Here is a 13,106-nt window from a genome sequence, read left to right on the forward strand (position 1 = left end):
AAGTGTGTGACTTGTGATTCAGTGAAGAGGTATTTGAAAAACCTATAACTGATACATGTGTGAGTTGCTGAATTGTAGGTTGCTGAGTGCTTTCTACCTATTCAATTTTTGGGGGGCTTGGGGGCTTGTTTAACCTATTTTTTCTTTCTACAGGGTTAATCTCATATTTTACGATCTGTGTTTTTAAGGGTTAACTATATTGCATTTAAATCTTGAGGTGTAGCTATATTCACAAGGGGTTAATTAAGGGTGGGAGTTCATAATTAAGGGTTTATAAGGGGCAGCTAGTTGGGGCTCAACTCCTTTTGGAAGTGCATTGAGCAGCAGGGTGGTGTGCTGGTAAAAGGGGAAAAAAAAACTTTTAAATCTTCTGCCTGAACGAGTGTGACCTGAGCGTAAGTGCGAACTGTGGTAAGTGTGTGACTTGTGATTCAGTGACTTTGGATTCAGGGAGTTTCCAAGGGAGGTATTACTGAATTGCTGTTATATTTTATTAATACTTTTTATTTATTTTTGCTTATCTTTTTGTCTGGTGCAATCCCCATTAGGATGTGCTCCACTATTGCCAATGCCATCCAGTGCACGTCTTGCCGCATGTATGAAATCCTTGAACAGCCGGTCGAGGGTGCATACTGCTGTGCGAGATGTGAGCACATTGTGCATTTGGAAGCCCAGATACTGGATCTAAATGTGCAGCTGGCAACACTGAGATCCATAGACAATATGGAAAGGAGTCTTCTGCTCACTGAGCAGACGCTCAGTGGGATAGATGAGGGGGGGATGCTAGGTTGGAGCTGCAGGACAATGAAGCGGCTAGCTGGGTGACAGTTAGAAGGTGGGGTAGAGGGAAGAGCACCAGGGAGGCTAGTCCTGATCTGGCACACCCCAATAAGTTTGCTAAGTTGGCAGATGAGGGGAGTGTTAGTGCAGGAGTAGCACTGCTGCAGCAAGGCATGGACTCTGAAAGCCGGAGGAGTGTCAACTCTAGTAAGGGGGGAAATAGGAGAGCAGGGCAGGCCAGACAGGTTCTGGTAGTGGGGGACTCAATTATTAGGGGAACAGATAGGGCAGTCTGTCACAAAGACAGGGATCGTCGAACGGTGTGCTGCCTACCTGGCGCTCGAGTCCGACACATCGCTGATCGGGTTGACAGATTACTGGGAGGGGCTGGTGAGGATCCAGCGGTCATGGTGCACATTGGCACAAATTACAAAGTTAGAGGTAGGTGGAAGGTCCTTAAAGATGATTTCAGGGAATTAGGCTGCAAGCTTAAAGCAAGGACCTCCAAGGTGGTATTTTCGGAAATACTTCCTGTACCACGTGCCACGCCAGAGAGGCAACGGGAGATTAGGGAGGTTAATAAGTGGCTCAGGAATTGGTGTAGGAAGGAGGGGTTTGGGTTCCTGCAGAACTGGGCCGACTTCTCAGTTGGCTACAGGTTCTACGCTAGGGACGGGCTGCACCTCGATGGGGAGGGTGCAGCTGTGCTGGGGGAGAAAATGGCTAGAAGGTTGGAGGAGTGTTTAAGCTAGGGACAGGGGGACGGGTATTCCTTTTATAGGAGGGAAAGACAGTGCTGATAGAGACCTGGGCACAAATAATGAAATTGGGGGTGGCATGGGGGGTGGGGTTAGAACAGTTAATAATTTAAGAAAGAATAGAGGTACAGAGTGATACATAAAGTGCATGTATACTAATGCCAGAACCCCCGCCTACAAGATGGAGGAATTAGAGCTTATGTTGTTGGAACATAATTATGACATGGTGGGGATATCTGAGACATGGCTGGACGAGAGCCATGACTGGGCGGTTAATTTACAGGGCTATAGTCTGTTCAGAAATGACCGTACAAATAAGCGAGGGGGAGACGTGTGTTTATATGTAAAATCATCCTTAAAACCCATCCTTCGTGATAATATATATGAATCTAATGAAAATGTAGAGTCCCTGTGGGTAGAGATAAGGGGAGGGGGGAAAAATAATAAATTACTGATAGGGGTTTGTTATAAGTCTCCAAAAATAATGGAAGCAACAGAGAATATCCTCATAAAGCAAATAGATGAAGCAGCGACTCAAGGAGAAGTCATTATTATGGGGGACTTCAACTACCCTGAAATACATTGGGGAACCGAAACCTGCAGTTCCAGCAAAGGTAATAGGTTTTTGACAACTATGAGAGACAATTACCTTTCACAACTGGTTCAGGACCCAACAAGAGGGGGGGCACAGCTAGACCTAATATTAACCAACAGGCCAGACCGCATATCAAATGTAAGGGTTGAGGGTCACTTGGGTAATAGTGATCACAAATTAATACGTTTTCATGTATCCTTTAATGTGTAGTAGATGGGTTACAAGGACACTAAACTTCAGAAAGGCAAATTTCCAACAGATGAGAGATGATCTTGGTGCAATTAACTGGGACGATATCCTGAGACATAAAAATACACAAGGAAAATGGGAGACGTTTATTAGCATCCTGAATAGGACCTGTGCACAATATATACCATATGGGAATAAACATGCGAGAAATAGGAGGAAACCACTATGGCTAACTAGAGCTGTAAGGGGAGCAATAAGAGATAAAAATAAAGCATTTAGAGAATTAAAGCAAGTAGGTAGTGATGAGGCATTAAATAAATACAGAAAATTAAATAAATTCTGTAAAAAGCAAATCAAGACAGCAAAGATTTAGACAGAGAGACTCATTGCCAGAGAAAGTAAAAATAATCCCAAAATATTCTTTAACTACATAAATAGTAAGAAGCTAAAAAATGATAGTGTTGGCTCCCTTAAAAATAGTCTGGGTGAAATGGTGGATGAGGAAAAAGCCAATATGCTAAATGACTTTTTTCAACAGTATTTACACAAGAAAATCCCATGATGGATAACATGATCAGGGATAAAAATTGTTCGTTAAATGTCACCTGCTTAACCCAGCAGGAAGTACGGCGGCGTCTAAAAATCACTAAAATTGACAAATCCCCGGGCCCGGATGGAATACACCCCCGAGTACTGCAGGAATTAAGCACAGTCATAGATAGACCATTATTTTTAATCTTTAAAGATTCCATAATAGCAGGGTCTGTACCACAGGACTGTCGTATAGCAAATGTGGTGCCAATATTCAAAAACTGAACTTGGAAATTATAGTCCAGTAAGTTTAACCTCAACTGTGGCTAAAATCCTGGAGAGTTTTCTAAGAGATACTATACTGGAGTATCTGGAGAAGAATAACCTCATGACCCAATATCTACTTGGGTTTACAAGGGACCGTTCCTGTCAGACTAATCTGATAAGCTTTTATGAAGAGGTAAGTTCAGGACTGGACCAAGGGAATGCAGTGGACGTGGTGTACATGGACTTTTCAAAAGCTTTTGATACGGTGCCACACAAAAGGTTGATACATAAAATGAGAACAATGGGGATAGGGGAAAATATGTGTAGGTGGGTTAAGAGCTGGCTCGGGGATAGGAAACAAAGGGTGGTTATTAATGGAGCACACTCGGACTGGGTCACAGTTAGCAGTGGGATACCACAGGGGTCAGTGTTGGGCCTGCTTCTTTTTAACATATTTATTAATGACCTTGTAGGGGGCATAGAGAGTAGAACTTCAATATTTGCAGATGACACTAAACTCTGCAGGGTAATCAATACAGAGGAGGACAATTTTATATTACAGGATGATTTATGTAAACTAGAAGCTTGGGCTGATAAATGGCAAATGAGCTTTAATGGGGATAAATGTAAGGTCATGCACTTGGGTAGAACGAACAAGATGTATAATTATGTGCTTAATTGTAAAACACTGGGCAAAACTGTCACTGAAAAAGACCTGGGTGTATGGGTGGACGACAAACTCATATTTAGTGGCCAGTGTCAGGCAGCTGCTGAAAAGGCAAATAAAATAATGGGATGTTTAAAAAGAGGCATAGATGCTCATGAGGAGAACATAATTTTACCTCTATATGTCACTAGTGTGACCACACTTAGAATACTGTGTACAGTTCTGGTCTTCGGTGTATAAGAAAGACATAGCTGAACTGGAGCGGGTGCAGAGAAGAACCACCAAGGTTATTAGGGAACTAGGGGGTCTGCAATACCAAGACAGGTTATTACACTTGGGGTTATTTAGTTTGGAAAATCGAAGGCTTAGGGGTGATCTTATTACAATGTATAAATATATGAGGGGACAGTACAAAGACCTTTCTAATGATCTTTTTACTCTTAGACCTGTGACGGGGACAAGGGGGCATTCTCTACGTCTGGAGGAAAGAAGGTTTAAGCATACTCACAGACGCGGATTCTTTACTGTAAGAGCAGTGAGACTATGGAACTCTCTGTCATATGATGTTGTAATGAGTGATTCCCTACTAAAATTTAAGAAGGGACTGGATGCCTTTCTTGAAAAGTATAATATTACAGGGTATATACACTAGTTTCCTTAATATTGCGTTGATCCAGGGAGCTAGTCTGATTGCTGTATGTGGAGTCGGGAAGGAATTTTTTTCCCCAATGTGAAGCTTACTGTTTGCCACATGGGGTTTTTTGCCTTCCTCTGGATCAACATGTTAGGGCAAGTTAGGATAGGATATGGGTTGAACTAGATGGACTTAAAGTCTTCCTTCAATCTTAATAACTATGTTACTATGTATATGGGGTATCGGCATGCTCAAGAGACATTGTACAACAAATTTTGGGGTCCATTTTTGATTGTTACACTTGCGAAAACTAAAACTGTTTTGATCTAAAGTAAAATTTTTGTGCGCATAAGTTAAATGTTAATTTTTCCTTCCCCATTACAAAAATTCCTGTGACGCACCTGAAGGGTTAATAAATAAGGTTGATCGAATAGCTTACTGACTAGCTACCTCGGTTACCTGTAGTGCTCCCGATAATCAGCTGTTCGTTGCCACAGCTGTATGTGTCGCTGCTGTGTGACAGTCACAACAAACATGCTCTCCATTCATGTGTTTTGACTGTCACACAGTCGCGACATATACAGCTGTGGCGCAGAACAAATGATTATCGAGAGCGCTCCAGGTTACCGAGGCAGCTATTTGGATAAGCACTTATCCAGAGCTATTCGATCAACCTTACTAATAAACTTCTTGAATGTGGTTTTAAGCACCTTGAGGGGTGCAGGTTTTAGAATGATGTCACTGTTGTCCATTTTCTGTCATATAGGCCCCTCAAAGTCACTTCAAATGTGATCCCTAAAAGAAATTGCTGGTTAACTTTTATCCCTTTATAACTTCCTAACGAAAAAATGATGTTTCAAAAATTGTGCTGATGTAAAGTTGACATGAGGGAGGTGTTATTTATAATAATATTTATTATAATTTATTAACTATTTTGTGTGACATGACTCTGATTTAGGGGTATAAAAATTAAAAGTTTGAAAACTGCATGTGTTTTGCAAATTTGTCCCCCCCCCCCCACAAATACATGTAAGTCATATAGAAGAAATTTTACCACTATCGAAAAGTACAATATGTCACAAGAAGACAATCTCAGAATCAGTGCGATCCATTTGAGCATTCCAGAGTTACCACATAATAGAATTGTAAAATTTGGCCCAGGTGAAGGTGAAAACAGGCTTTGGGGTTGAAGGGGTTAATGAACATGTAGTGCAACATGTAACAATAGTTGATAATTGCCCTGGCACTCACATTCATACTCAGAAGAATATAACTGATTACAATCCAACAATTCACATGCAGCCACACAATTTGTACACACGTCAAAGGAGTTGTGCTCATGACATAAGTACTAACGTATGCATGTGTCTGAGCAGTTTTGTCTGGAATTGAGTCTTTCAGACAAAATATTTTTTATAATTCTATGCATTTCTTTGTCTTGTTTCTCTGTTAATTGCGCCTGTCTTTTTAGGCCTATCAAAAGACCGCTGCCGTTCTATTATACCAGTCCTCTAACTACTGAGATTACTTGAAGTAGTTTTGCAAACTGAGATAGCCCTGCACAAATTCAACAACACCTCTCTGCCCTTGACCCAATCTATAATGACAGGCTGCAGTGGTGATGTCTCGACTACAGTGTTCATGACCACCTCGCTAGGCTCCGCTGATGTTGAAAGCACGACCTACTGATCCCAAGGATTGGTTAGCAGCAGTAACATGTATGTAGTCTTGACATCACCACTGCAGCCTTTAATTAATGGCTGAGGCAGCCCCGAAGAAGTATTGCTAGACTCTAGTAGGATGACACAAAAAAGAGAAAAAGTATGTGTTCAAAGTCAGGGATCACCAAAGTAATTCAATGTGAAATACAATGTATAACGGCTTGTAGGTCCTTTTGAGTATTATACACTTTATTTTTGGATCTCTTTTGTGTGCGGTTTGTCCTTTTTGGATTTTTAAATGTTTTTAAATTGTTTGTCTTTGGTCTAGTAATAAATTTTGAATTTGAAATTGAATTACTTTAGTGATCCCTGACTTTTTGCATATACTTTTTCTCTTTTTTGTGTCATGTTTAACTTGATATGCATTAGGTGATCACAGTTTGTGTATTGATTGGATGGTGCCCGCTGATACTTTTGTTATATACCCCAGGAGGATGAGTTACAGCTGTGTTTGTTATTGTAGACATCTGTGAACCTGTGACGACATAACAATGTATCCTGGGCATGCCATATTAGGATGTTTATTTATTTTGAAGCACAATATTTATTTACATCGCACCATCAAAGTAAAAGATCAACACCAAACAAATTTATTTTTGGACTTAAAAAGACACTTCCGTGAGAAATATCGATTTTTAAATAACTATAAAACTCAGTTCTAGAATCCATTGAGGAAGTATCTATGAATTTTCAATGGTGATGTTTTGTCTGTTTGATGAGTTCGCTGTTCTTGACTTGCACGTCTTCCAGTGCGCTGCATACAGTGCTTAATGGCTGAGAAATTTGAAACCTTAAGAGACTGCACACACTATCCAAAGCCAAAATAGACCATGAACTTACTGCGATAAAAGGAGGGAGGAAGTAGAATGAGACTATGGTACATATAGTTACCAAAATAGGTGCCACAAGTCCCTTGAAAGTCCTTCTTTCTTGAACCCATAGATTTATGATTGACGTTTCCGTGTTTTCCATTGTGCTGTAGAATAAAGTGGTGCCAAGTAGAAGTCCAATGGAAGGAAGCAGACAGTCAAAGGTTCTGCTTTTATTAATAAGCGTAAAGAGACAATGCCATTCCTTCTGGTCACATTCTGATTGTATTTCGGCATATCCTGGAATCATATGTGTGCCATATGAAGCCGCAATTAGCCAACAAGTCAAACTGAGAAGACGAGACTGTACAGAGAGAGGTGTTTCAGCCTTGGGTTTGCCACTCCATTTGTCCATACATGATTGACTCCACTCTTCACTGAAGCATATCCATGGGATCAGCAGAGGAATATATCGATAGGTCTCATTTTGAAAGCATAAAAATCTCAGGAAAACAACATATGTGTTGGGAGACAGTAACCAGCCACTAAACCATGAGAATAAAAAGAATCCTGTAATAGAAGAGTAGACAGTTAGAATACAACTACATAACACATGTTAGATCTATGGTAGTATATGAAGTTCAAGGTGCATAATGAGGTGGTAAACATTCTCCCTAGGTTTTTCATCTTTTCAACACTCTATATACAGTGGGGAAATAAATTAGTCAGTCACTAATTATGCAAGTTCTCCCACTTAAAAAGATGAGAGAGGCCTGTAAGTGACATCATAGGTAAACCACAACTATGAGAGTCAAAATGAGAAAACAAATCCAGAAAATTACCTTGCCTTATTTGGCAAGACTTATTTTGCAAATTATGGCGGAAAATAAGTATTTGATCATTAACAGAAGTTCATCTCAATGTTTTGTTATATATCCTTTGTTGGCAATGACAGAGGTCAAACGTTTTCTGTAAGTCTTCACAAGGTTGGCACATACTGTTGGTGGTATGTTGGCCCATTCCTCCATGCAGATCTCCTCTAGAGCAGTGATATTTTGGGCCTGTCACTGGGCAACACGGACTTTCAATTCCCTCCAAAGGATTTCTATGGGGTTGAGATCTGGAGAATGGCTAGGCCACTCCAGGACCTTCATATGCTTCTTATGAAGCCACTCCTTCGTTGCCCTGGCAGTGTGCTTGGAATCATTATCATGCTTAAAGACCCATCCACGTTTCATCTGATGGAAGGAGGTTTGCACCAAAAATCTCATCTCATGATACATGGCTCCATTCATTCTTTTATGTACACAGATCAGTCGTCCTGATCCCTTTGCAGAAAAACAGCTCCAAAGCATGATGTTTGCATGATGTTTTGAACAGCTGATATGTGCCCGCAATAGGCGCAAGCGGAATTGCTATCTGCCTGCGCCTATTAACTAGTTAAATCCCGCTGTCAAACTCTGACAGCGGGCTTTGACTAGAGCTTCCGGCCGCGCGGACGGAAATACGCACACCAACAACCCCCTTCACGTGATCGGGGATCATCGGTGCGGTGCCATGACAACCAGAGGTCTCCTCGAGAACTCTATGGTTGTTGATGGCAGATTGCTATGAGCGCCACCCTGTGATCGGCATTCATAGTAATTCTGTCATTCTGCTACATAGAGGTGATCTATGCATCACCTCTATGTAGGAGAGGCAATCAAGTTGTGGCAGCTTCTAGCCTCCTATGGTGGCTATTGAAGCATGCCAAAAGTAAAAAAAAACATAAGTTCAAATCACCCCCGTTTTGCCCCAATCAAAATAAAACAATTAAAAAAATCAAACATACACATATTTGGCATCGCCGCGTTCAGAATCGCCGAATCTATCAATATAAAAAGGATTACCCTGATCGCAAAACGGTGTAACGAGAAAAAAAATCAAAATGCCAGAATTCCTTTTTTTTTTTTTTGGGTCGCCACGAATTACATTAAAATGCATTAACAGGCGATGAAAAGAACGTATCTGCAGAAAAGTGGTATGATTAAAAACGTCAGCTTGGCCCGCAAAAAATAAACCCTCACCTAACCTGATATCATGAAAAACGGAGACGCTACAGGTCTCGGAAAATGGCGCAATTTTTTTTTTTTTTTTCTTCTTTCTTTTTGTAGCAAATTTTGAAAAAAAAATTCACCACTTAGGTAAAAAAGAATCTAGATTTATTTGGTGTTTATGAACTTGTAATGACCTGGAGAATCGTAATGGCAGGTCAGTTTTAGCATTTAGTGAACCTATCAAAAAAGCCAAACAGAAAACAAGTGTGGGATTGCACTTTTTTGCAATTTCACCGCACTTGGAATTTTTTTTCCCGTTTTCGAGTACGCGACATGGTAAAATCAATGGTGTCGGTCAAAAGTACAACTCCTCCCGCAAAAAATAAGCCCTCACATGGCCATATTGATGGAAACACAAAAAAGTTATGGCGCTGGGAAGCGAAAAACAGAAACGCAAAACCGAAAAAGGGCTCCGTCATGAAGGGGTTAATATTGGCCCTTTCCCCCATGTATTGTTTCTAAGTTCAAGCACCAAAATGTTTTCATTATGTTTTCAATGTTATCCAAAGGATAGGTGTCAACTTGCTGATCATTGAAAATTCCACTCCTGGGACTTCACTAATCCTGAAAACGGGCCCTGAAGAGCCCCACTTGAAGGAATCTATTGTGACACTGCTGTCCAGTTCATTGTTTATGGACCCAGTGATCCCCAGCACTCCCATAAAAATGGCACAACCTTTATAACAAGGAACAGATAAGTGCTGGGCTTTGCGTGATCCTGCCATCATCTATTTTTCCCATAATTTCTGTAACAGCTGTGCCTAATAATGCTGTTAAGGCCAGCAAATCTATGAGGCCTTTATGAGACTGTCAGGTTTGGAGAAGGAGACCCATGGCCAGTCTATACTTGGGCTGCGAAACACAGATGTGTGAAACTGTACCTAGTCCTATACCCTTGTACAGCCACTGCCATATAATTTGGAGGACAAAGCGTTCATCGTAGTGCCAGAGCTCCTACAAAGAGTTGATCTAATATTGAAGGCCTGTCCAAAGAAATCCTGAAAACTCTCTTCGTAATTTGCTTTATAAAAGTTGATACAGTGCCTTGATAAATTACCATTAGTTATGCTTTACTCAGATAACAAATATATCAGAAACTACCTTGTACGTAATACACTGTGGCACCAGAATGGCAAGGCTGTTATTACTGTCATTATAGTGCCGGTAGTTGTTACCTAATGAGTATAATGCACACCATAATCGGTGCGTTAGAACAGTATGTATACCAGGAACAGGCAATGTCCTCAGGAAAAAAAGGGCATTTACTTGGTGAATTTAGAATTACTTTCTTCTGAGTACCTTTTTGCAGAACTTTTTCAAACATGGCATCCAACAGTTGAATACACTTTCCAAAACGAAGACCTTTAGTATATGATGTGATAATGTATTACTATATCTTTGGAAATGTCAGAGGACAGGTCAATAAAGATAAGAACTTAGTCAAAGTCCAAATTAGCATGTGTTACCAAGGTAAAGCCGAATATTAGATGTACACAGGGAATACTGTTGGTGGTTCTTTTAGCATAGTAATAAAGATAACACTAGGTTAATCATGGAGGCACTGTACAAGCAATAATTCTCATCCATTGTTCACTGAGCTCTGCATTTGGATTTTCAGAAATCTGTGTCAAAATCAATAAATGTTGTAAAACTTGTAGAAGATGCATTCGGTAATCTCATCAACCATAGTAATCCGATAGTAAAAAGTTGTATGTATGGGACCCGTACAATACATGATCATATGTGACTGACTATCAGTTGGCTGTATGGCAGGTGGCTGGAGGAATAGCATTTATTTTTGAGCATTCAGTTTTGAGAACCACAATAGGAACAGTTTACAGTGCATGCACAGTGTATGTTTGTTCTGTAATCTGCCTACGTTTATAATACAGCATTAGGAACTTTATGTATACAAAGGGCGTAAATAGGAGCCAGCGAACCCTACAAATAGCTTCTAAAACAGTCTTTAAAAGAATCGAGCCTCAAATCCTAGGCGTTGTACAAAGCAGCAAAATTAAAAGGCACTCTTACCTGTGATGACTGTATCTGTCATTAGCAGGATGAGCAGAGAAATGATAGATGATTGACTGTGAGCTTCTCGTAGGAAAAGGAATGGCAAGAAATTGTAGCAGCATTTTCCAAGTTGCATACATAGGACCGCCAAGTGTATCTCCATTCTGAGCTGTTAGAGTACCAGGTTCACATGCAAACGTTCTGTAATTTCTTGGCAGTAGATGCAAAACTCACAAGTTCTTGATTGTCTGCATGGAGCAGGTCCTTTCTATGTCATATTATTGTTTTTTCTTGGCATAAACTTGTTTGTTTAGGTTGTTTTTTGCTTTTTAGTTTGTCACTCTTTTTTTCCCCATTTACAAATCAAGAGTATCAGGTTTTGATGGCTTTAGGACAATGACCCAGTGTTTGTCCTGATCGGAGCTCATCAACTGAGCTGCAAACTGCTGTCTGAGCTTACACCTCTCCCTATGTTTGCTTATTTGTTCTTAAGGTAATTATCCTGTAGAGCAGGTAGATCTGCCAGATCAGGTGGAGGCTGTCTCACTCTCCTTTGGCTGCCTTTTGGCAACGCCTTCAGCTCATAAACTGTCTTTTGGTGACCCACCCACCTGATTGGTTCCAGTACTGGCACATGTTCAGGGATATTATGAAATGTCACACTATAAATGACTGGGAGCAAATATTTCATATATTTATTGTCCTTCCCAACAACATAAATGATCTCTTCTCCATTTTGATTGAAGATGTTTCTACTTGCATATTATTTTATTTAATTTTGTAGTAAAGTCTTAATTTTTAATGAATAAAGTAGAAAGTTGGTACAATTTTTTTTTGCCATGTACTTACAAGGAATTACAACAGAAAGATTCAGACATTTACTAATGTGACAATAACTTTTTATCTTGCGTTGTGGCCGATCCCAGTAAAACTGCAGTTTTTTGCCTTGATTTTTGAAAATCATTACTAAACAGTGCAGATGTACTAGACTATGGCCACAATATGTGAACACAGCCTTAAGGTACGGTGGATCAGTGGTTAGCACTGCAGCCTTGCAGCGCTGGGGTCCTGGGTTCAAATCCCACCAAGCAAAACATCTGCAGTTTGTATGTTCTCCCCATGTTTGTGTGGGTTTCCTCTGGGTACTCTGATTTCCTTCCACATTCCAAAGACATACTGATAGGGGGTTTAGATTGTGAGTCCCATCGGGGACAGTGATAATATTGTCTGTAAAACGCTGTGGAATTAATGGTGCTATATAAATGAGTAAAATAAATATAAGAAATAAGGTCAGTTTACATGAACTTCTAAACAGCACAGCCCGAATGCCGATTAGTAAACTTACTGGTAAACTCCCTAACCTAGTCCGAAGGAAATGATTCGCACTGAACGATCTTTATGAAATCGCTCAGTGCACCATTGTTCTCGAGTACGCAAATCCTTTTTACACATGACAATGCACCTCCGTGAACAATGATTTTTAACAACTGTTGTTCATGATTATCTTGCATTGTAAATGCAGCTTTAAGGTACTGTCACACTTAGTGATGTACCAGCGATCCCGACCAGCGATATGACGCGGTCAGGATCGCTGGTACATCGCTAAGTGGTCGCTAGTGAGCTGCCACACAGGCAGATCTCACCAGCGACATCGCTGGGACAGGGGTCGCTACTTAACTGTCACACTAGGTGATCCTCGGTCCTCCCGCCCGGCTCCACGCTCGTCGCTAGTCTCTCCACAGGAAGCCGACGACGAGAAGCGGTCCTGAACGTTCTCGCGCGATCAGCGATAACCAGCGGGGGAGCGGGTCGTAGGTAAGTATCAGTCACAGCGATGTCGCTAGCAATATCGCTATAACGTCACAAGTTATAGCGATATTGCTAGCGATATCGCTTAGTGTGACAGTACCTTTAGATTTGCCTGCAATTGTATTGTTGCTTTAAGTAACATATTCTCTTAAGCATGCAAATAAGTGTGATTCTGAGTTGCAAAGGTTTGTCATGCATTGATAAGCTTGTTAATTAAAACACACCTAACTATACAGA

General features: G+C 40.7%; 1 protein-coding gene and 1 long non-coding RNA gene across 4 annotated transcripts in view; one reads left to right on the forward strand and one right to left on the reverse strand.

Annotated features, from left to right (window-relative positions):
- IPO4 (importin 4) overlaps positions 1-13,106 on the forward strand; it is a 420,928-nt gene that overhangs the window by 346,075 nt on the left and 61,747 nt on the right. The window lies entirely within an intron of this gene.
- On the reverse strand, positions 6,648-11,599 carry LOC141089082 (uncharacterized). The gene is made up of 2 exons (XR_012232168.1): positions 11,079-11,599; positions 6,648-7,521 (listed from the first exon to the last, which is right to left on the reverse strand). It is a non-coding gene; the product is annotated as an uncharacterized lncRNA (long non-coding RNA).

This window comes from Dendrobates tinctorius, unplaced genomic scaffold (assembly GCF_039654945.1).
Source record: "Dendrobates tinctorius isolate UK_male_01 unplaced genomic scaffold, ASM3965494v1 ptg000044l, whole genome shotgun sequence".
NCBI classification, from domain to species: domain Eukaryota; kingdom Metazoa; phylum Chordata; class Amphibia; order Anura; family Dendrobatidae; genus Dendrobates; species Dendrobates tinctorius.